The 25978-nt window shown below is 34.7% G+C and overlaps 1 pseudogene across 1 annotated transcript in view; it reads right to left on the bottom strand.

The window, feature by feature from the left end:
* LOC309810275 (akirin-1-like) overlaps positions 1 to 16008 on the bottom strand; it is an 89114-nt pseudogene extending 73106 nt beyond the window's left edge. The window contains exons 1-2 of the transcript in view: positions 15926 to 16008; positions 3692 to 3880 (exon numbers count right to left, since the gene is read on the bottom strand). The product of the transcript in view is annotated as an akirin-1-like (transcript). The remainder of the gene's footprint in view (positions 1 to 3691; positions 3881 to 15925) is intronic.
* Positions 16009 to 25978: the final 9970 nt, after the last annotated feature.

The raw sequence follows: 25978 nt of genomic DNA, 5'->3' as shown, positions 1-25978 counted from the left end.
AGCCTTTTACTTAGCAAATTTAAAAAAATTGATGAAATCCAATATATCAATTTTTCCTTTTATAGGTCATCCTTTTGGAATCAAGTCTAAGAACTCTTTGACTAGCCTTAGATACCAATGATTTTCTCCTATGGTTTTAAATAAAAATTTTGTATATTTTACATATAAATTTACACATTTACATTTAGGTTTGTGATTCCATTTGGAGTTAGTTGTTTTTTTTAATCTTTATTGGCATATAATTGCTTTACAATGGTGTGTTAGTTTCTGCTTTATAACAAAGTGAATCAGCTATACATATACATATATCCCCATATCTCCTCCCTCTTGCGTCTCCCTCCTACCCTTCCTATCCCACCCCGCTAGGTGTCAAAAAGCACTGAGCGGATTGCTGGGTGGTATGGTGGTTCTATTTTTAGTTTTTTTAGGGACCTCCATACTGTTCTCCATAGTGGCTGTATCAATTTACATTCACCAACAGTGCAAGAGGGTTCCCTTTTCTCCACACCTTCTCCATTGAGTTAGTTTTTGTATAAAATATGAAACTTAGTTGATTGTCTAGTTGTTTTATGTATTGTTGAGAGTAGGGTATTGGAGTCTCTAACTATAATTGTGGACTTTTCTATTTCTCCTTTCAGTTCTATCAATTTTTGCTTCCCATAATTTGCAAATCTGTTGTTCAAAATTGTCATTTCTTCTTGGTATATTGAGCCCTTTTATATATATATATATATAATGCCCTTCCCTGTCTCTGGTTATCTTTGTTCTGAAGTCTACTTTATCTGATATTAATATAGTTACTCCTGCTTTTTTTGAATAATGTTTTCTTGCTATATTTTTTCCTCATTTTACTTTTAACCTGCTTATGTCATTATACCTGAAGTGGGTTTTATATAGAAATAATATAGTTGAATTATGCTCTTTAATTCATTCTTCTAATCTCTGTCTTTTCATTGGCATATTTAGACTATTTACAATTTAATGTAATTGTTGACATGCTAGGCCTTAAGTCTGCCATTTTATTCTTTGTTTTCTGCTTTCCTTTACTTGAAAATTTACTGATTGCTGATTTTTTCCTGAATGATACTTCACTGGCTACAGAATTCTAGATTGACAGTTTTTTTTTTCTTTCAGTGTGTGAGTGCTTAAAAAATGTTGTACCGCTGTCTTCTGCACTCCGTGGTTTCTGATGAGAAATCTGCTGTCATTTGAATTGTTTTTGACTTGTAGATAGGTGTCCTTTCTCATGGTTTCAAGACTTTCATTTTCAAAGCTTTGACTATTTATGTGTTCTGATATGTATTTCTTTGGATTTATTCTATTTGTTCTATTTATTTCTTACACCTACATATTAATCTAAAGTTATCTCAACATATGAATCTTAATTTAAAATACCTTAATATTAAGAACAACTGCTCATCAAAATACACTATAAAGAAAGTTACTAGGCAGAGCTGAATCTTTGAAAAGACACTTGTAATGCTAATGACTGACAAAGTGTACCCAGAATACATAATGTATGAAATAAAAAGGAAAATGACTCAATAAAAAATTGACAAGAAGTACAAACAGACAATTCATGAATGAAACACTAAAGTCTAATAAACAAGGGAAAATATGCTTAGGGTTATTAATATTAATGGTGCTAATTAATAATGAAAAGGTGTGATTTAACCTTGTAAGATTGTCAGCATTTAGCTTTCCTCATTATTAAGTGTGGGTGAGGATGTGAAGAAAGAGGAAGATCCATACATTGTAGGTATAGGATATAGTTTGTTAGCAATGCTTTGGAAAATAAATTGATATTACTTAATAAAGTTAAATACGCATGTACCCTACAACCCTAAAATTCCATCATAGATAAATTCCACAGAGGAACTCTTGTTCATGGTATCAGAAGGTATATACATGTTAACAGCAGAATTATAAGTAAAAATGAAAAAAGCAACTTCAGATAATCAAAATGTTTATTGACAGAACTAACAAATAAATTATTGTATATTCATATAATTGAATGCTATGACACTGAAAATGAACAAACTGCATACAACAATGTGGTTGGATCTCAAAAATGTAATGTTGATTGAAATAAAAAGTAACAGAATAGTATATACTCTATGATTCCATCTTCAAAATCAGGCAAACTAAATGATACATTGTTTAGCACTTACAGATATGGTAAAATTATACGGAGAAGCAAGATAATAATTTATGCAAAATTTTAAAAGGAGAATGCAATCATGAGGAAAGAAATGGGTGTTTTAATACTTTTTTTTACTTTTATCATTATTCTTTATCACTATTCTTTAAACAGTCACAATTATTAAAGGTTTAAAATAGTTAAAAAATAGAAATTGCAATTAATATCCTGAATATCAAGTACAGACTGATTCTTAAAACTTGAGTTTTCTTGTGTCTTTTAATATTTTTGCTATTAGTTTTATTTAGATTTCTCAACAAATCATTTTTATGTAGCCATGTGTGCATTCCTGTTAATCAAAATTTCATCCTCCTTTAGCAATCTGTCATTTCTTTTTTGACTACAACAGATGAAATATCTCTTGACTGAATCACATTAGTGGAATGATCTCTGTGTGAAAATCTAACATATTTTCTATGGAGCTGTAATTCATCATTTTAAAAACAACTTTGTGACATGTGAGTGGAGAGGTAAAATAAAAGCCAATTTTATCTTGGAAGATTTGAAATATATATTAGTATACTTCTTTAACTTTTAAAACATAGTTTCCTTTCCTTTTATACCAAATCATATCATAAAATCGAAATTTCACAAAGGACCAAAGCATTAATTAGAACTTGGAAGAGTGTTATGCAGAGGATATCAAATACCTAAGCATGAAAGCATGAAAAAAAGAGGGGCAATTTTTATGTTGTGTGAGTGTGTGCATGTATATGTATTTCTGTTTATTTGTTTGCCTGTTTGTTTTGTTGTTTTCTTGTTCCTTTGTGTACGGGCTTCTCAATAAATCTGTTGCTTGGTTTAGTTGATCAGTTTATTTCTTGAATTGCCCCAAAATATTTCCTCTTGTGAATAATGTCAACAGTGAAGTAGGAGAATTGAAACATTTTTACTTCCCTGTTTTTAATCAGGAAATTGCATGTTGTCACTCCGATCCTTCTAAAGTCTTCAAAACCTCTCTCAATGGTAGCTGAAAATCAGTATAAATATTAAATATGGATCCCATGATTACTTCCTTCAGGTTACAAGAAATTAGTCCACATGTAGTGTTAATAAATAGTAGTACTGGGGAGAAGTAGGAGCCTTGTTTGATGTGCTTTTTCCCTCTGTGGATAGAAAGGACATGTAGATTTGAGATTTGGATCCTCATTTGCTCTTTTAAGTGTACATTTTATGTTGTGTCGAAGTTTCTTAGACCTTGCTAAAAATCCTAACAGATATTCATGCTTACTCTATTTTTTAATAAAAATTTGCATGCTCACTAAACTTGCATTCCTGCAGAAAGAGTTTAGCTTCTAATACCTTAAAGCCTGCCTACTAATTTCTTACATTAGTTCTGACTTAAATTCAAAGTATATACATCATTTAAAGTGAAAGTTTTAAGAATCATTGTCCTCCTGTCAGCCTCTCAATAGTTACATTTGTAAATGTCCTTCTTTATTCCTCAATATTAAACTGATTTAAATAACTTTCAGTATAATTTTTTTTTACCTTCTCCCTATCCATTCAAGTATTTGATTATTGAGTGTTTTCAAACCATTCAGAAGTGCCTGTACCTCCCTAAGAGCCTTCACATCAACTCTGGCAGGATAGGGAGGTACTTGGACTTCTGCACACTTCCGGCATGGCCCTGAGTCTTGCTCCCTCACCCCAACTTTCACAGCTTCACCAGAATGACCACTGTGAGATCATCAGAACTAAAGTGATTATGTCAATTATGTCATTTACTCTGGGATACTTCAGTCATCTCAAGAAGTCAGACTCCCAGGTTACCTTCCTTTCTTAAAATCCCATCTCCTGATGGCTCTGTGTAAAAGGAGGCATCTCCCACTCCTCATCATCCACTCCCTATCCTCTTTGTCTGTATTAATTTTCTCTGTAATGTGTGTCACCCTCCACATTCTATGATTATCTTCTGACCCGACCCTCCACTGGAACGTGAGCTGCAGTAGTGCAGAGATCTCTGTCTGTTTTGTTCCCTGTTCTATCACCAAAGCCTAGTAGAGTCCTAGACATATTGTAGGTGCTCAATAAATATTTGTTAGATGAAGGCATAAATGAATGAATATATGAAATATAGAGAGGAAATATGTTTCTTCAGCACCAATTTGAAATTAGATACCTTTTCTTTTAACCTATTTTAAATCAAGAAGACAATTTTCATCTTATTTTCCTTGTTAAGGTCTTTAATGCTATTGACACTTGATTTATGAGATTGCTTTCTAAGGATCAATTTGTAATTTATCATTTGAAATTTTCTTTAGACAACTCTAACAACTGTAAAAAGACCAGCAGTGGAATCTGCATTGCATTAAACCATATAAATATCCCCTACTGGTTCACAGGTGTGGGAATGAAAGTGGAAATTGAAGAGGAAGTTGTCATATATGCATAAATGAATTACTGCCCCCTTATACTCATACAATAGTTGGACTTGATGTTGAATTATGACATTTTAGAACAATAAAGAATTTCCTAATTTTGAGATAAGAAAAGTAGTACAGAAAGTTTTAATAACAATCACAAGTGCTTAGGCAGATGGTAACGGATCTAGGGCTAGGATCTGTTTTCTTGACACATAGTTCTGTCTGTGGGCTACAACTGCAGGCCTATTTAAAGGGCTTAAAAAAACTTGTAGGTTAAATCCTCCCCCTAGAAACTCCTCTTGATACCCAGCATGCTTTTACATGTCTCAAAATAAAGTCTTCTTGGGGCACAGACAACATTCCAAGCAGGAATTGCTTATAGGTTCACAGCTCATGTTCCTCAACTAGCTTTGAATAGGCCAATAATCTTCCATGGTTTCCTGCCAGAGCCTTCTGTTTCTGGTGCTGTCCAGGATCCTGACAAGCCCTTGACTCTGGCTTTTCTTTAGTCGATTCACTTCTTTCCTTGGGTCTAGCCTGAATTTATTCTCAGCTCTGTTTTCAGTGAACAGCTTCATGAGAAGCTTGCTTTCTTACTTTTCTTATTCCTCACCCCACTTTTGAACCCATTGAGTTTCTGAAAGTTCCCAGTTTTGATCACTCTAGTGCTCAGATTATACTCACATTGTATAATTAAAAATACAAACCTTCTCTTCTTCTAGGCCTAGCCTTCTCAAAACCTCACATAAACATTTCATCACAGCATTCTAACTCCACTATGGGATCTCATCAATCAAATGTGATTTAGGAGAGAGACACTGGAAAGTCTTCTCCAGGCAGTATGTAGGGAGGCCTAGAGTGCAGAATTTCACTTTAGAGTCACCTCTGCAAGCACCTATTTTATTTTATTTATTTTTTATTTATTATTATTTTTTTATTTTATTTTATTTTTTATTTTTAATTTTTTTTGCTTTATAACAAATTTAATCAGTTATACATATACATATGTTCCCATATCCCCTCCCTTTTGCGTCTCCCTCCCACCCTCCCTATCCCACGCCTCCAGGCGGTCACAAAGCACCGAGCTGATCTCCCTGTGCTATGCGGCTGCTTCCTGCAAGCACCTATTTTAAAAGAGAGGACCTTCTCATTGAATAATTGGTTCATATTAATCTATTATTGCTTATATAATTTTTTCTTCTTTGTTTTTGTTTTATGGGCCACTGTTTGGGGAAGGATGAGAGCAATCACAAGACACTAACACTACTATTAATGCTAAGACTGCAGGATCCCTCTTAGTGCAATAGTAAGTGCAGAACATGCCAAGAATGAGAATCAATCTTTAAACAAAGCCCCAAATTCTATAATGGTGAGGGTTTGGGGTATGTATTCTCTGTCTCCTCATCTAGAAGTGAAAGGTCTGAGTGAAAGGACAGTTGGTAATGTTCACAAGGGGTCAAAAATAGGTCCTGTTGGCATTGTGCACATAGCTACATCCCATAACAAGTTGCTGTGGTCACCACAGAATGCCCAGAATTTCCTATTCATGGTGTCATTCAGAGTTGGATGTAATGACTCAGAATAGCCTACAGCCACCTTTAAATAACATGACATTTTTATTTTCTGTATAAAACCAATAATTATGTCATTTTATCTAAGTATAACTCTGCAAGTTTTAGGAATTGATGTTCTTAAAGAAAAAATAGTATCTATCATAATGATAAACTAGGTACATATGCCTACTTATATTTCCCCTTCAAATTGGTAGAACAAAAATCCAACATTCCTACTGAAATAACTTTTCTCCATTGATCTGCCCCTGAAACATTTTTTACATGTACTTTCCCAGTTTCAAACATCCATGAAGTTAATATAACAGTTAAAGTAGTTCACAAGTACTTTGGTGGTCCCAAACAGTGGGTACACTCACCTTTGTCACGTATTACATAGCTATTATTATCATCTTTATTTTACTAATAGAGGAACTAAGGTTTGGTGTGTGAATTTTCTATGTCAACTTTACTGGGACACAGGATGACCAGATATCTGGTTAAACAATTCTGGGTGTGTTTGTGAGGGTGTTTGCAGAAGAGATTAGCATCTGAATGGGTGAACTTAGCAAAGGAGATGGGCATCATCCAATCATTGAAGGCCCCAATAGAACAAAAAAGTGGAAGACTGTTGAATTTCCTCTCTGCCTAACTGGCTGAACCAGAACATTGATTCTCTACTGTGCTCTGTGCTCCTGGTTCTCAGGCCTTCAGACTTGGACTGGAATCATCAGCTCTCTGGTTCTCAGACCTTCAAACTACACTACCAGATTTCCTGGGTCTCCAGCTTGCAGATGGCAGATTATGGGACTTCTTAGCCTCCACAATTGCATGAGCCAATATATTATAATAGAATCGCTTATTAGATCTATCTATCTATCTATCTATTCATCCATCTAGCCTATTGGTTCTCTTTCTCTGGAGAACCTTGACTAATATAGTGTGTATATTTTGGATACCTTCAACTCTCATGTGGAAATAGTGAGCATGGGTGAAAAAAGCATGTATGTGCATAGAATTCAGGCATCATTTTATTATTAATCTTAACCTGATGCTTAATACTTATTTCAGGTGGGAAAGATCTTGCTTATTTATTGCCAAAAGAGCTAAGAAATAATTAAGATAAATACCCCTCAGTATTCCCATGGTATTTTCATCCCAGTGTATTTTTTCCATTAGAAAAACTACAAGGATAAGGAATTTCACAATAAATAACTATCAGAAAATAAATACACTGTGAACACAGCCAGTGAATGTTTCTCTAAGCTACTAGTTCTGGGGAAATACGAAGTGTATGTCAGGCAGTTTGGTCTAATAGTGAGAGATTAAGTTAGAGAATGAGGTAGATCAAGACTCGAGTCTTGCCCCTCTCACTTATTACTTATGTGGCATTTGGGCCATTTATTTATTTTCTCCTACCCTTACTTTCCTTTCCCAAGAAATGAGACTAAATGTTCCTAATATTTAGGATCTTTTTAAGGGTATTAAATATATCTTATTTATAATCCTTAAAAACCCATAGATTATTACTACAAGTATTATTACTAAATTAGATTTTGATTTACTTTGCATATCACTCTTGTTTATTGCCAATACACAGTTTTAAGTTGTTTATTAATTTTTCTGTGTTGCATCCCATATATTCCATACAGTTCAGTGACATTAAATAGCAGTATTAGAGGCTGAATGACAAAGCCAGTTTTATTTGATAATTAACAGATGCACCTCAAATCAACAAATCATCTTAAAGTGGTTGAATTTAAAGAAGTTGTTATTACCAAATTGCTATATTAAAATGAGCCTGAAACGTGCTCTTGTATTCATTTTAAATTTCTGTATGTAAGGGACATTTCGTGACAAACTTGACTTGTAACTAATAGCTACAGAAATGAAGCTTCAATAAATCAAGCCCTTACTTTGTGCTTAACAAGCATTAGGATAAATGCCTTACATACTTTATCTCATTTAATTCTCAAGAAAAACTTTGTGAAATAGAAATAGCAAGATAAAATCTTGACGTATTTATCTTCATGCTTTCCTTGTTTCTGGAACTTCTAGCCCCTTTAAACATTGTCTAGAGAGGAATGCAATTAAAAAGAAACTACTGTTGGTCATGTTTAAAAAAATCTAATTAGGCTCTTGAGAATCAAAGGACACTGATAAAGAAGATTGAAAATAAAATCTCAGAAAGAATATACTGATGATACTCCTTTTCCCATTTCCTTCCTCAACAGATAGAAAATGAGGTAGATGAACTATAATAGTGAGTAAAAACAAGTATGGATATCAGTAGAGGCTCATTTCCTCTCCCTTTCAGAACCTGAGTAAAAATCTGTTTCAGCAGAAACAGATTGAGTTAGTTCAAGGAAACAATGACAGGTTCCAGTTGCTGATCTCAGATGCTCCACGTTTCAAACAAGGCCAGTTCCTCAACTAGGAACATTTATAATCTTGCAGGTGTTCCTTGTTGCCTGTCCCTACAAGTCTGTGCAGCATCAAAATAGTCCCACCCCAGGAACCCTTTCCATGGTATGTCCATTACAAGGAAGCCTCACCGATGACTGCTGCTATGTTTGAAAATGAGAACTGGAGTGATGGTTAACACAAGGTTGCTTTTCTGATTGTACATATTTTCTTAATAAATTATATTTTACATTTACTCAACATGACTATAAAGATTTCTGTCTGTACCCCATTTGCTCAACAAGAGAGGGAAAGGAAAAGAGTTTAACTTTGGAGAATAGGATGTGTTGGGAAGGGGATCTAAAGACCTGGTGGTGTTGCTAAGTGGAAAAGAAGGAATCAACTCTAAGAGCCCTCCAGGGAATGCTTGGAAGCCAATCATCTGGCTATATACCAACCTCTGCTCTTTGAGTCTGGTTTGCTCTCCTCCTCATTTGCAGGCTAGGAACTTCTAGAGCCATCAGTGGATCATTTCTGTCAATGTTTCAGGACTCTGTTGTATTAAAGACTGAGTTGTCCAGTGTTCATATACACTCTGTGCCTCTTCCCGAACCAAGATTGAACTCCTTGATGTGCAGAGAAGCCGTGATGGTGTGTGGGTTAGAGAAGATTCCAACATCCTTGCTTTGGTGGTGGTGCATAGTATGGAAATCTACCATCATTGCTTGTCGTTTAGCTATTATAGTTATTCTTCTTTTAATCAACAAATAAATTGAGGGTTGGGAAGGTTAAAATCACTTGCCTATGGGCTGTGTATAAGATTCATCAGAACTAAGATTTACATTTACATTTGTGGGATTTGGAAAAAAAATACTTAAAAGAAACATTCATTCTTAAGAAAATACAAACAACAATTTGTAAAGACTGAGTGTTTTATAAATTAATGATAATAGTAAAGAAATGGTAAAACTAAAGCTTTAGAATGTATTAAAGTAATCTATAATTTGCCCACAGGTTTCTGTTGCATGATTGTGGATTAGATGGACAATGATAGAAAGTTGTCTTTTACAGTGTGGATTTAACAAAGGCCTGCTTTATCTAACAGCTTCCTGGGCAGTCTGATAGGCCACTAGACTAATGCAATGTATCATTAGTTAGCTAAAGTGGACAGCAAACATATAACATTATATACATGCTTACATATTATATTCCAAGGTAGCATAATTTCACCAAAAATTTCCTGCTGTCAGTAAAGCTGAGGAAATAGGCCATAAAATACACTTGGATATATATGGAAAGCTTATGATAATCAACATGAAATTGAGCAATCATACTCAGTTAATACTCTTTAATATAAACCTTTGTGAAAAGATTCACAAAGCCTATGAGTATCATTGACTGCTACTGGCAGGCCTAAAAAGAAGCCACAGATGAGAGGATAAAGATAATTTTTTTTTTAAAGAAGAAAGAAATGGAGAGATGTTACAGCAGCAGAGGATTAAAAAAAAAAAGGGTGAAAACTAACAAGATAGTGGTACATTCACTGTGGATGGGAAGTTTTCCAAAGACCTTAGTACCCCCCTGGATTCTAAGCCCATATTGTCTGGCCTGTACTTCTGTTCTACAAGGGCTGGGGAGAAAAGTTGTCCAGATTCTTCTTTGCACTGTATGTGAACACAGGAATAATCTTGTGGCAGTGCAGCTGTGTATATTAAGTATCTAAGAAAGCCAAGCCAACTGTTTAAGGGTTTCATGTAAGTGTCTTCAAAACAATTAATTATTTTTGGCTATTGAGAATTGAAACCATTACATCAATTGTAGGGCCGTGTAGTAATTGAACAAATTCTTTTATTTTTCACTCTGTAACATTATTCTCTATAAAATTCAGAATGTTCTCCTAAAGGATGCTGTACATAGTTTGAACTAGCAGCCAATATATGATGCTGTTTCTCACAGAACTAGAGTGCACAGGTCTGAGAATCAAGATCTAGGACCTAGAAAATTACCTGTAGAATTGTTGATTATTCTTCTTACAATTTTGGACTCTGTTAGCTTGGAGGTCACTTTTAAAACTGGCATGAGTTGGTCATCCTATGCCTAGTTAAAGAGAGGAAAAAACGATTGATATGTTGGTAGTTAGTCACTAAACAGCTCTGTTGAGAACAGAGATGATGAAATTTTAGGTTTGATTGATGAGCACCCAGAATTGCACCTTACACATAGTAGTTGTTCAATAAATATGTATTAAACGAATGAATCCTACTCTAAACATAACTTTGTTCTGTTCATAATTTAAATCATCCTCAGATGATCTAGAGGTAATATTTAGCTTACTGTTCTGAGGTGCTTATCTTGCTTTGCATCTGTTATGCAGTTTCACAGCCTAACTAATGTGCCACCACATCATATCACAGTGTCACCAATATGATTGCCCACTCAGCTCTGTTTGTGTTAGTATCTGGGAGCTGGTTTAGAAGTTGAATCTGCCATATGACATGCATATGACGTGCATATGTTCAGTGCCTTATTTTATCATATCCTCTAAAAATATACATTGAGAAAATTCTTGCTGACTAAATATTAATATCAAGTAGTCTCCTTTGAAATAAACTAGTTACAGTGATAAACATGACAACAAAAATATACATAGAGAAAGCTGAAAAATATTTTTGTGAGAGAGATTGAACAGTTGCTACATTTCAAGTTTACCTCCTTCCAGCAGCTGTCATCATGGAGGGGGAGATGAGAATTTCAATAAATCATTTTTATTATGTATTAAATTTATATATCTAGCCTATAATATACACTTGAGAGTACTTTGGAAATTTCCAAGAATTCTTTCAATTCATCATTCTGTGCAATAAAAAATAATTTATTAAGTGGTAGCTTATTTTATATACTCAAATTATCAGATATTTTATTACTGGTAATGTTTTTAGAAGCAAAGTCTAATTCTTAGTAAAAATTTCATTGTCATTCCAAATGATGTAAACACCTTGGACTTCCCAGGTGGTCCGATGGTTAAGACTCTGTGCTTCCAAGGCAGGGACAGGTTCGATCCCTGGTCAGGGAATTAAGATCCTATATGCCGCACAGCCAAAAAGTTAAAACCAAAAAAAATACCCAAATGATGTAAACGCCTTAATTATTTTAAGATGCATGTATTAATCTATAGATTTTCTTTGAATTTTGAACAAAATATTTAAGGTTGCTTGGGGGCAATATTTAAAATTAAGATGTATTTTATTTTAAAACAGGGCTTATGGATGAAATACTTTTAATATTTCCCTATAGCTGAGGAAATTTAGTGTTGTGTAAATAGATACTCATTATTTTTATGCATTTTAATAAATGTTTTAATTGTACTTGTGCCCTAAGAAAGTATCATAGAGGATACTCTTGGAAGGAAAAAAAAAAAAACTAAATAAGAAATAAAATTACAGAAACATTTCTAGTAACATTATTATATTACAGAAATTTTCCATTAATGTGCTTTTAATAGGCACTCGGTTTAAAGAACAATGGTAGTATGTTTGGTCTAATAAGACATAATTATTTTAGTAGAAGGGAACAAAATCCATATTACAGCAAATATAGGGAGTAAGGGTGGTAAAGGAGAGATAACAGAAGCAGAATGAAGCTGCAAAGTTGAATGGGGTCCACTTGTATGAGCAGATGAGGATGCTGACCTAGACCAGAGGGAACAGATAGGGACTGAACCAGAATATGAGTGGAGATGAGAGCAGGATTGCCTCAGGGCATCCATCCTCTCATTTTGTTATCTCAAATTGTCACTTGGTTCTTTTATATCCCACTTGCCTTCTACTTCACTCTATATCCTTCCTGCTAACTTTGATAATTTTCTGTGTGTACACTTAAGTTCATTAATTCATTCAACACAAATGTACTGAGCATGTATGACACGTCAGACATTAAGCCAGTTTCTAGAGGTACAAATACAGAAAAGAAATATTTTCTTCCCTCAGGAAATTATAATACAAAGGGGAATAAATGCATAAATAGATCATACTGTAATGTTAACATTGCCATAATGGTAAATGACTAATTAAAACAGAAGCTAATCCTTAGTGAGCACATACTATATGCTTGCTGCTATGCTAATTATGCACATTATTTCTTGTTTAACTTTCACAGGAATGAGGAAACTTATACTTTTATCATCCCTACTACACAGTTAAAAACAAAGACCTGGTGATAGAAAAAAAACAAAACTGACCTCACCAAGGAATTGAAACAGTGTGTTATTTATCAAGGTGTGGTTACACTCAATCATCATTTAAATTACCACAAGTTCTTAAAATTCAGATTCCTGTGCTTCAACACCAGACCTCCTGAATTCATCTCTCTGCAGAAGGGTCTAGGGAATTTGCCTCTTCTCACACAAATTTTCTTTCTTTAAATGAGATGGCAATTTTCAAGGCTAAAGTAGAAATTTTATTGGAAAATTTAAGCTGTCTCTTTAGCTATACGTGTGTGCGTGTTTGTATGTGTGTGTGTGTGTGTGTGTGTGTAGAGAGAGATTTAAAACCACAGAAATCGGTGATCATGCATATCATTTAATAAACAATAGAGGGTTTCTTAGAATATACGGTTTTATTTATGCTTTTAAAATATAATTTAAAACTGCATATAAAGGAAAACAGAAATAGACTAAATTCATTTACACTTACCCAATTGATTTCATTATTTAACAACCCACATTTTATTATATTTTGTTCCAGTTATTAGGTTATCATCTAAAATCTAGGTTTGGCATTTGTACCCTTCCCTGATAACAAACTTTTTAGTATATTCTTGATTCATATATTCCATTTTCAATTAAAGTTTCCATCTTCCATTAAATATATTTTCCAGTAAAGGATGTATGGCAAATCTAATTGAATTCTCTATCAAGTTCTCATATCTTTTCATGTATGTGAGGATATATGCAGGCATTTCTTGCATCAAACTTTGTTTTCCCTAAAAGTTTTAAAGCAACTTATGAAGTTAAACAGGTCAAATAAATAAAATTTTGGTAACAAAAATGAGGTGAAGAAAACATCATATGGAGAATTAACTAGGAAGTAAGTTCCTTCAGTCAAGCGTAATAAAGCAAAATTAAGAATGGGATATATTTGAGACTAAAGAGGAAAATAAATAACAATAAAAAAAGAGAAATGATGTTTCCACCCACTCTTCAAGTATTTATTAGGAACTACAGTAGTCACTTCAAAAATAAATATATGTATGTTATTCCATTTCAAATTGGAATGCAAACTAGATTTTGTGAGAAAACTGAGCAAGTAATTTACAATTTTTGTTACAATTTATGTTAATTACAAATTTAAAAAAATAACTAAGAAAAGTTGGTATAATTTAACAGATAACTAACACAAAAAACTATAAAGCCACTATAATCAAATCAAGACAGTGTTGACTTAGGATTAGCGGTACAGAAAAGAATTCAGCAACAGATTCCATGATATACAAATTTATTAAATGACATGGGTGGCATTTCAACTCAGTGGGATAAAAAGAGATTATATCATCAATAGTATTAGCACAACTGTCCAGGCATCTGGAAATAAAGCTCTGTAAAATATAAAATTTTAAAAAACTGCAAGAATGTGTAGAAAAAATAAGAGGTGTTTAAAAATTAAAGTGGAAATTTAGAATCTATGTAGGAAAAGAGATACATATTTGATTACATCTTCTTTAGGAAGTCACACTAGCATTTACCATCTCAACACCAGTCTGAGCAATTTCCTGATATAACTTAATTCTTTTAGCAGCTATATGAGGTAGTTATTATCATTTCTGTTTTACAGATGAGGACATTAAGGTACAGATCACACAGCTAGGAACTTCTGTAGCAAAATAAATCATCAACAAAGTCTATAGACTAACAGTAGCTTTTGGGGAAATAGCTCACAAAACAAAGGACAGAGAGAGGGTTACTATCTGTGTAATACAAAGAGTTTGTACAAATTGTGAAACAAAAATGGTGAGGGGAAGCGAGTAGCATAATAGGACAGAAAGGACATAACTAGATACTATATGGAATAACACATCCAAATGGTCAGCAAATATAAACAGAGACACTCTAATTTACTGGTAATTAGGGATTTTCCAGTTAAAGCGACCCTGAGATATCAATTATACCTATCCAAGCACTAAATGTAAATAATACTCCTAACACCAGTTGCTTTTACTTGTTATTGTTTCAAAGATTTATTCCCGCAGAGTTGAATTTCCTAGAAGTCAGACATCATATTTATTTACCATTAATAAATTTCTACATAGAGATATAAATTGACAAAATATTTCAATAGAAAATCATTGGGTAAGCACATCTAGTGCATGTTTACATACATTTGAGTACACGCCTGACAAATCAGTGTAGATAGTAACTCTACAACTCTTTATAGCTTCTATTCTTGGTGAGCATGTAACTCTGCTAGGTGTTACCCAGGCACTTTGTAGATACTTTTTCATTTAATCTTCCCTATAAACTTTTTAAGATAGGGACTGTTTTAGATCCTATTTTACCTATGAAAAATATGAAGTTGAGAAAGATTGGGAACTTGCCCCATGTGTCACACAGCTAAGTGGCAGTCTCAGGATTTGAACCCTCCTCCACCTGACTCCTGGATACCAAGTTATGCTTTTTGTATGAAACAAACTTCCATAAGTGGAATATATTTCTTTTTTAAATACTGTACACCTATACAAATCTATTTTTTTCTGTTACCAGTAAAGTTTTGGTCATATGTTTGCTGTCAAAAAATATTTGCCAATCCTGAGTTAAAAGCACCATCACTGTCTGAAATAGACATTTCTACAGTGTGTTGATGAATCTTAACTCTAAAGAGAGATTTCTCAAGGATATCTATTATCTGACTATTTGAAAATATATTTCTTCCAAATAGAAATCAGAGAATCAATAATAAAACTAGATTTCATGTCCTTAGGAAGTTTTCAAGACTATAAACAGAAAATAAACAGGATAAAATGACTATGGCAATTTCTATTTTTAGTAAAACCAGAGTACATTTTTAAGGTCCCTAGCACTGACAAAATTTTGAGATTAACTAGATAAAAGCCAGAAAGAATGTTTTAATTATGTAGTACATTTGGTTTACCAGAATAAAGTATCTTGGGTGAGCACCGCAGTTTTGAAAAACCTGAATTTCCAAACAACTCAAAAGGGAACATTTTAATTTGGGCTGGATCATGGATGCAAATAAAAGTTTCCTTAGGTTAATGGAAAAAAATAACAGCAAAGGGAATGAAGTGTGACAGGGCAGAGGTGAACATGAGAGTGGTGCTGGAAGCATCTATGCAGATAAAGAATGCCACAGTGGTGAAATAACCAACAAGCAATTATTTAAGAGGGACCTGTTTACTAGTTGCTTTTAAAATGCAGATCCGCTGCCCGGGTGCCCTTCACGATTCTGTGTTGCTGCTGCCTGGTAGCTCCCAGTCCCATCCTGTCCTGCTCACTCCTGGGGGTTTCCAGAGTCCAGACCCCACCAGGGCCTGTGTCTTCAGGACCCCTCTGCACTCCGCGTGTGTTGGCAAACACAGTTAATAAAGCAATGTTTTCTTTGAAAAAAAATAAATAAAAGTAAATAAAATGCAGATCAAGTAATAATTTCAAGATGTCTCCAATAAAAGTTAAACTCAATAAAATACATTTTAATTTTCAAAATCCAATGTTTAAAATAAATGCAAAAGTCACAAAGAAGAGCCCCAGGGTAAGTGTGAAAGTTACCGCTGTAGAAATTAATTTACATGAAAGAACCATCATGCCTGCTTTCAAAATGGCTTGCTACTGGAAAACACAGTGCAGCCCAAATATTCATAAAGGAATTCAAGAATTCAAGCAGTAGGCACTGACAGCTGCAGTCATTTATTTTTCAAACTCCTGGTCATGTATGGCATGCTTGCTAGATATGAAGTAGGATGGTAAAAGGAAAAAAAAAAAAAGTTGATGATAGAAACAGCCAGAAGGTCTTTAACACCATTTCACAAACCTACTGTTCAGATGTCCTTGAATTTTAAATCAGAATCATATCAATGGAAATTAATTTCATGTCATTAAATTCCCCAAATAAATACTCCCTTTGGTGTAGCCACATCACCTAATAAAACTCGTACAAAGAGAATTTTAAAGTTTTAATTAATTATAGAAAAGAAAGGACTATTTAAAAAAAAGAGACTCTAATTTCATGGTACATTTGCAGAAACACTCTAATGTTAAATCGTGCTAGCATAGGGCCCAGTTCTTTAATTCCACTTAAAAGTTATTAACTAAGACTCTACTATGTTTTAGGGTTACGGTGGATACCTAAGTTGAGTAAACTGTAGTCCAAACTCTGAGATTGCTTGTTTTTGCCTTTATTCTTTTAATTTGCTATAACAGGACATTATATCAAAGGAATTGGTTCCTCAGCTGAAGTCCTGATGGCCACACACTTCTTCACAAGAGAGCTTAAGGGTAGGCAGGTTAACCTGGGGAGTCCTGGACCACCATGTAAAATGGGCTTTTTATGTACAAACAGTCACAACTCTATACCTCAGGAGCATCTTTAAAAAATTCTGATATGTTATTTTTATTCTTCTTAGACTCATTTGGTAGTAGATTCAGTTCTATTTTTTATTAATTTTTCATGACTCTTAAAAGCTCTGGAAACATAGACACAACATATACATAAACATATGTGGATATACATTCACACATATATGTATATACACATACACACATGTATAATTTTTAGACATGTGCCTATATGTTAAAGAGTTTCAATATTTGTAAGTTATTTTTCCTGGTATTTTGCTATCCTTAAATCCTGGATTTCAGTTAATCTTCACCTGTTCTGAAATTTCAAACGATATATTCAGCAGAGTATCTATGTGGTAGATATTCTAAGACCGTGCATATATAAGAATGATTTTTATCTTCACTCATGAGTAAGTGCTGGATGAATAGAGTGTGTTAAAAATTTTAAAAGCTTATCTCTGCTTACTGTGTTTCCTGTTATTTCTTGTCTTCATTGCTAAGTCATTTAAATACAAATGATCTATATACCCCTTCTCCCTTTCCTTGTTGCCCCAAATCTGTTTTGTCTTTTACCCCTCCATGGAGCCTGCAGTGTTGGTCATCACAAATGATCTTATTAGTAAATCCCCTTCCTTTTATTCAGGCGTCATTATCCATATGTATCTATGGTTCTGATCTCCCATTCTGTATCTTCATCATTTTTCATTGTTGTGTCCCTTTGGATGATCCATTATGACCCAAAACTCAACTTTTGTAATGTAGATGTTCTTACCTCTCAAAACAAACATTTTCTTTATTAATAATAGAAGCACTTTTCAGTCACCCACGATTAAAACCTGAATTATTCTGTTTTATCCCCACCATGCTAAATCCTTTACCAAAACTTGCCAATTCTTCAAAAAACATCTGTTGAAAGTATTCGTTCTTTCCTTTTCATTTCTTCCACTTAATAATGACATATAGTTTAGGTTCTAATCACATCAGGTACAGAGTTTGAAATAGTCCCTGAGCCTTTTTTTTTTATCTCTAGTTTCTATTTTCCTAATACTAATTCTTGTATGACTGATCTTCATAAAATTTTCTCCAGAATAATTTATTTTGGAAAAAACATGCCATGGTTTCTCATTTCATATAAAATAATGCAACCAAAGATTCCTGAACTAGGAACACAAAACTCTCCAGAATCTGAATTTAATTTGCACTCCAAGTGAATCTTTCAATTCTTCCCTTTTTCCTGACAAGTCCAGTCTATTCTTGTAACTTCAAAATGTTTTGGACACACTATATATATATATATTTTTACCATTTTTATTTTTAATTTAAAAAATTTTTTTATTTCTTAACATCTTTATTATAGTATAATTGCTTTACAATGGTGTGTCAGTTTCTGCTTTATAACAAAGTGAATCAGTTATACATATAAATATGTCCCCATATCTCTTCCCTCTTGCATCTCCCTCCCTCCCACCCTCCCTGTCCCACCCCTCTAGGTGGTCACAAAGCACCGAGCTGATCTCCCTGTGGACACACTATATTTTAACCCATTTGTTTTCCAGATCTAGTGAAGTTCTGATTGTATTTGAAGTCTATTCACTTTTAAGGCATAATCTAATTCCGATATTGTTTGTTAAGCTTATCCTAACCATTTCATTCCATGGTGAAAAATGCATAATCTGACATACTTATTGCACTAGTGACTAATCCACTTATTTGGTCCTTAAAATGTTTTTTTATGTTTGTGATTTTAGTGTCATACATGTATATGTATTAACACATTAGTCATATATACATTGCACATATTATATTGTTTATATATAATTTATATATAAGATAACTTCACAAATCAGTTTAAACTCCTTGAAGAAAGTACTGTATTTCAAATTTCTGCATAGCTCTCCTGTTCATTAGAATAGCATTGCATACAGTTGATGTTCAATGTATTACTACTAATGAATAAATGCTTTAAAATGTATAAAAATGAAGCTAGACCATTAGATGGTATAGTTGATAAAATTGAAAGAAAAATGATTTACTGAATGGCTCTTTAGATAATGCAAGAACATATAAGAAAAAAATTACCTTGAATTCATATCAATATAAATTCTAATCTTATAGAAAATAGTTCTATAGCAGAAAGCTTAGTTGTTGGTGTTTTATATTGACTAATTCTAGAGGGGAAAAGTTCCTGACTTCCTTCATGTGTGTTTGAAAAAAAAATTAAGGTGATTTTTTTCATGCATTGATTCTAGCTATAAAAAAACTGACTTAAATATGGTGCTGATGATTCTTGTTATCATTGTCAGCACAAGTCCTTAGAGTGACCTCTTTGATAATCTCAAAAAGACAATTGCCATTATTGCTTGAACTCCTGTCTCCAGAGTAATTTGGAAACTCTAATGTACATACACATACCTATAATGTGCATTTAGTTCAAAAATTTAGAATTGGAAAGGACCACACAGCTCATGTAGTCCAATATATATAACACTGAGGGATATAAATACACTCCCTTCAGTGGAAAATTGAATTCTATTTGCTTATTGGGTTATGGTGTTTTTTTTTGTTTGTTTTTTTTTGCGGTACGCGGGCCTCTCACTGCTGTGGCCTCTCCCGTTGCGGAGCACAGGCTCCGGACGCGCAGGCTCAGTGAACATGGCTCACGGGCCCAGCCGCTCCACGGCACATGGGATCTTCCCGGACCGGGGCACGAACCCGTGTCCCCTGCATCAGCAGGTGGACTCTCAACCACTGCGCCACCAGGGAAGCCCTGGGTTATGTTTTAACAAAACTTTTTGAGGCTTGAGTGGATTTGCTGGAGTAAATATCTGTCAAATCACCAGTGAATAAAGAGAATATGCATTTGAATTTCACTTTCCTAGGTGCGTCTGTGCACACTGATACCTATAGAAATAAGGTGATCCATATTTTTAAGACTTCTCACTTCATGGCATAAGGTATAATGTAGAGTACTCCCATTAATTATGTCCTATTAAGGCAAGATTCTCAAGAGTGTTACATCTAGTTGTGTCCACTTTTGCCCCTACATGGAGGGCTTTTTTTTTTTCTTTGAATTTAATTTTATTTATTTTTTATATGGCAGGTTCTTATAAGTTATATATTTTATACATATTAGTGTATATATATCAATCCCAATCTCCCAGTTCATCCCACCACCCCCCACCACCCCGCTACTTCCCCCCTTGGTGTCCATACGTTTGTTCTCTACATCTGTGTCTCTATTTCTGCCCTGCAAACCTGTTCATCTGTACCATTTTTCTAGGTTCTACATATATGCGTTAATATACGATATTTGTTTTTCTCTTTCTGACTTCACTCTGTATGAGTCTCTAGATCTATCCACGTCTCTACAAATGATCCAATTTCGTTTCTTTTTATGGCTAAGTAATATTCCATTGTATATATGTACCACATCCATTCGTCTGTCGATGGGCATTTAGGTTGCTTCCATGTCCAGGCTATTGTGAACAGTGCTGAAATGAACATTGTGGTAAACGACGCTGTTTTTTTTTTTTTTTTACATCTTTATTGAAGTATAATTGCTTAACAATGGTGTCTTAGTTTCTGCTTTATAACAAAATGAATCAGTTGTACATATGTTCCCATATCCCCTCCCTCTTGCGTCTCCCTCCCACCCTCCCTATCCCACCCCTTCAGGCAGTCACAAAGCACCGAGCTGATCTCCCTGTGCTATGCGGCTGCTTCCCACTAGCTATCTACCTTACGTTTGGTAGTGTATATATGTCCATGCCTCTCTTTCGCTTTGTCACAGCTTACCCTTCCCCCTCCCCATATCCTCAAGTCCATTCTCTAGTAGGTCTGTGTCTTTATTCCTGTCTTACCCCTAGGTTCTTCATGACATTTTTTTTCTTCTTAAGTTCCATGTATGTTTTAGCATATGGTATTTGTCTTTCTCTTTCTGACTTACTTCACTCTGTATGACAGACTCTAGGTCTATCCACCTCATTACAAATAGCTCAATTTCGTTTCTTTTTATGGCTGAGTAATATTCCATTGTATATATGTGCCACATCTTCTTTATCCATTCATCAGATGATGGACACTTAGGTTGTTTCCATCTCCGGGCTATTGTAAATAGGGCTGCTATGAACATTTTGGTACATGACTCTTTTTGAATTATGGTTTTCTCAGGGTATATGCCCAGTAGTGGGATTGCTGGGTCATATGGTAGTTCTATTTGTAGTTTTTTAAGGAACCTCCATACTGTTCTCCATAGTGGCTGTACCAATTCACATTCCCACCAGCAGTGCAAGAGTGTTCCCTTTTTTCCACACCCTCTCCAGCATTTATTGTTTCTAGATTTTTTGATGATGGCCATTCTGACTGGTGTGAGATGATATCTCATTGTAGTTTTGATTTGCATTTCTCTAATGATTAATGATGTTGAGCATTCTTTCATGTGTTTGTTGGCAGTCTGTATATCTTCTGTGGAGAAATGTCTATTTAGGTCTTCTGCCCATTTTTGGATTGGGTTGTTTGTTTTTTTGTTATTGAGCTGCATGAGCTGCTTATAAATTTTGGAGATTAATCCTTTGTCAGCTGCTTCATTTGCAAATATTTTCTCCCATTCTGAGGGCTGTCTTTTGGTCTTGTTTATGGTTTTCTTTGCTGTGCAAAAGCTTTGAAGTTTCATTAGGTCCCATTTGTTTATTTTTGTTTTTATTTCCATTTCTCTAGGAGGTGGGTCCAAAAGGATCTTGCTGTGATTTATGTCATAGAGTGTTCTGCCTATGTTTTCCTCTAAGAGTTTGAGAGTTTCTGGCCTTACATTTAGGTCTTTAATCCATTTTGAGCTTATTTTTGTGTATGGTGTTAAGGAGTGATCTAATCTCATACTTTTACATGTCCCTGTCCAGTTTTCCCAGCACCACTTATTAAACAGGCTGTCCTTTCTCCACTGTACATTCCTGCCTCCTTTATCAAAGATAAGGTGACCATATGTGCGTGGGTTTATCTCTGGGCTTTCTATCCTGTTCCATTGATCTATCTTTCTGTTTTTGTGCCAGTACTATACTGTCTTGATTACTGTAGATTTGTAGTATAGTGTGAAGTCAGGGAGCCTGATTGCTCCAGCTCCGTTTTTCGTTCTCAAGATTGCTTTGGCTATTCGGGGTCTTCTGTGTTTCCATACAAATTGTGAAATTTTTTGTTCTAGTTCTGTGAAAAATGCCAGTGGTAGTTTGATAGGGATTGCATTGAATCTGTAGATTGCTTTGGATGGTAGAGTCATTTTCACAATGTTGATTTTTCCAATCCAAGAACATGGTATATCTCTCCATCTATTTGTATCATCTTTAATTTCTTTCATCAGTGTCTTATAATTTTCTGCATACAGGTCTTTTGTCTCCTTAGGTAGGTTTATTCCTAGACATTTTATTCTTTTTGTTGCAGTGGTAAATGGAAGTGTTTTCTTGATTTCACTTTCAGATTTTTCATCATTAGTATATAGGAATGCCAGAGATTTCTGTGCATTAATTTTGTATCGTGCTACTTTACCAAATTCATTGATTAGCTCTAGTAGTTTTCTGGTAGCATCTTTAGGATTCTCTATGTATAGTATCATGTCACCTGCAAACCGTGACAGCTCTACTTCTTCTTTTCCGATTTGGATTCCTTTTATTTCCTTTTCTTCTCTGATTGCTGTGGCTAAAACTTCCAAAACTAGGTTGAATAAGAGTGGTGAAAGTGGGCAGCCTTGTCTTGTTCCTGATCTTAGTGGAAATGGTTTCAGTTTTTCACCATTGAGGACGATGTTGGCTGTGGGTTTGTCATATATGGCCTTTATTATGTTGAGGAAAGTTCCCTCTATGCCTACTTTCTGGAGGGTTTTTATCATAAATGGGTGTTGAATTTTGTCGAAAGCTTTCTCTGCATCTATTGAGATGATCATATGGTTTTTCTCCTTCAAGTTGTTAATATGGTGTATCACGTTGATTGATTTGCGTATATTGAAGAATCCTTGCATTCCTGGAATAAACCCCACTTGATCATGGTGTATGATCCTTTTAATGTGCTGTTGGATTCTGTTTGCTAGTATTTTGTTGAGGATTTTTGCATCTATGTTCATCAGTGATATTGGCCTCTAGTTTTCTTTCTTTGTGACATCCTTGTCTGGTTTTGGTATCAAGGTGATGGTGGCCTCGTAGAAAGAGTTTGGGAGTGTTCGTTCCTCTGCTATATTTTGGAAGAGTTTGAGAAGGATAGGTGTTAGCTCTACTCTAAATGTTTGATAGAATTCGCCTGTGAAGCCATCTGGTCCTGGGCTTTTGTTTGTTGGAAGATTTTAAATCACAGTTTCAATTTCAGTGCTTGTGATTGGTCTATTCATATTTTCTATTTCTTCCTGATTCAGTCTTGGCAGGTTGTGCCTTTCTAAGAATTTGTCCATTTCTTCCAGGTTGTCCATTTTATTGGCATAGAGTTGCTTGTAGTAATCTCTCATGATCTTTTGTATTTCTGCAGTGTCAGTTGTTACTTCTCCTTTTTCATTTCTAATTCTATTGATTTGAGTCTTCTCCCTTTTTTTCTTGATGAGTCTGGCTAACGGTTTATCAATTTTGTTTATCTTCTCAAAGAACCAGCTTTTAGTTGTATTGATCTTTGCTATCATTTCCTTCATTTCTTTTTCATTTATTTCTGATCTGATCTTTATGATTTCTTTCCTTCTGCTAACTTTGGGGCTTTTTTGTTCTTTCTCTAATTGCTTTAGTTGCAGGGTCAGGTTGTTTACTCGAGTTGTTTCCTGTTTCTTAAGGTGGGATTGTATTGCTATAAACTTCCCCCTTAGAACTGCTTTTGCTGCATCCCATAGGTTTTGGGTCGTCGTGTCTCCATTGTCATTTGTTTCTAGGTATTTTTTTATTTCCTCTTTGATTTCTTCAGTGATCACTTCATTATTACGTAGTGTATTGTTTAGCCTCCATGTGTTTTTATTTTTTACAGATCTTTTCCTGTAACTGATATCTAGTCTCATAGCATTGTGGTCGGAAAAGATACTTGATACAATTTCAGTTTTCTTTAATTTACCAAGGCTTGATTTGTGCCCCAAGGTATGATCTATCCTGGAGAATGTTCCATGAGCACTTGAGAAAAATGTGTATTCTGTTGTTTTTGGATGGAATGTCCTATAAATATCAATTAAGTCCATCTTGTTTAATGTATCATTTAAAGCTTGTGTTTCCTTATTTATTTTCATTTTGGATGATCTGTCCATTGGTGAAAGTGGGGTGTTAAAGTCCCCTACTATGAGTGTGTTACTGTCTATTTCCCCTTTTATGGCTGTTAGTATTTGCCTTATGTATTGAGGTGCTCCTATGTTGGGTGCATAAATATTTACAATTATTACATCTTCTTCTTGGATCAATCCCTAGATCATTATGTAGTGTCCTTCTTTGTCTCTTCTAGCAGTCTTTATTTTAAAGTCTATTTTGTCTGATATGAGAATTGCTACTCCAGCTTTCTTTTGGTTTCCATTTGTATGGAATATCTTTTTCCATCCTCTTACTTTCAGTCTGTATGTGTCTCTAGGTCTGAAGTGTGTCTCTTGTAGACAGCATATATATGGGTCTTGATTTTGTATCCATTCAGCCAATCTGTGTCTTTTGGTGGGAGCATTTAGTCCATTTACATTTAAGGTAATTATCGATATGTATGTTCCTATTCCCATTTTCTTAATTGTTTTGGGTTTGTTATTGTAGGTCTTTTCCTTCTCTTGTGTTTCTTGCCTAGAGAAGTTCCTTTAGCATTTGTTGTAAAGCTGGTTTGGTGGTGCTGAACTCTCTCAGCTTTTGCTTGTCTGTAAACGTTTTCATTTCTCCAGCAAATTTGAATAAGATCCTTGCTGGGTAGAGTAATCTTGGTTGCAGGTTTTTCTCCTTCATCACTTTAATTATGTCCTGCCACTCCCTTCTGGCTTGTAGAGTTTCTGCTGAGAGATCAGTTGTTAACCTGATGGGGATTCCCTTGTGTGTTATTTGTTGTTTTTCCCTTGCTGCTTTTAATATGTTTTCTTTGTGTTTAATTTTTGACAGTTTGATTAATATGTGTCTTGGCATATTTCTCCTTGGATTTATTGTGTATGGGACTCTCTGTGCCTCCTGGACTTGATTAACTATTTCCTTTCCCATATTAGGGAAGTTTTCAACTATAATCTCTTCAAATATTTTCTCAGTCCCTTTCTTTTTCTCTTCTTCTTCTGGAACCCCTATAATTCGAATGTTGGTGTGTATAATGTTGTCCCAGAGGTCTCTGAGACTGTCCTCAGTTCTTTTCATTCTTTTTTTCTTTATTCTGCTCTGCAGTAGTTATTTCCACTATTTGATCTTCCAGGTCACGTATCCATTCTTCTGCCTCAGCTATTCTGCTATTGATCCCTTCTAGAGTATTTTTAATTTCATTTATTGTGTTGTTCATTGTTGCTTGTTTCATCTGTAGTTCTTTTATGTCCTTGTTAAATGTTTCTTGCATTTTGCCTATTCTATTTCCAAGATTTTGGATCATCTTTACTATCATTATTCTGAATTCTTTTTCAGGTAGACTGCCTATTACCTCTTCATTTGTTAGGTCTGGTGGGTTTTTATCTTGCTCCTTCATCTGCTGTGTGTTCTTCTGTCTTCTCATTTTGCTTATCTTACTGTGTTTGGGGTCTCCTTTTTTCAGGCTGCAGGTTCGTAGTTCCCGTTGTTTTTGGTGTCTGTCCCCAGTGGCTAAGGTTGGTTCAGTGGGTTGTGTAGGCTTCCTGGTGGAGGGGACTAGTGCCTGTGTTCTGGTGGATGAGGCTCGATCTTGTCTTTCTGGTGGTGTATTTTGGGGTGTCTGTGGACTTTTTCTGATTTTAGGCAGCCTCTCTACTAATGGG

The sequence above is a fragment of the Mesoplodon mirus genome (assembly GCF_964341445.2).
Source record: "Mesoplodon mirus genome assembly, chromosome: 9".
Lineage (NCBI taxonomy): Eukaryota > Metazoa > Chordata > Mammalia > Artiodactyla > Ziphiidae > Mesoplodon > Mesoplodon mirus.
This window is presented reverse-complemented; position numbering and strand designations above follow the sequence as displayed.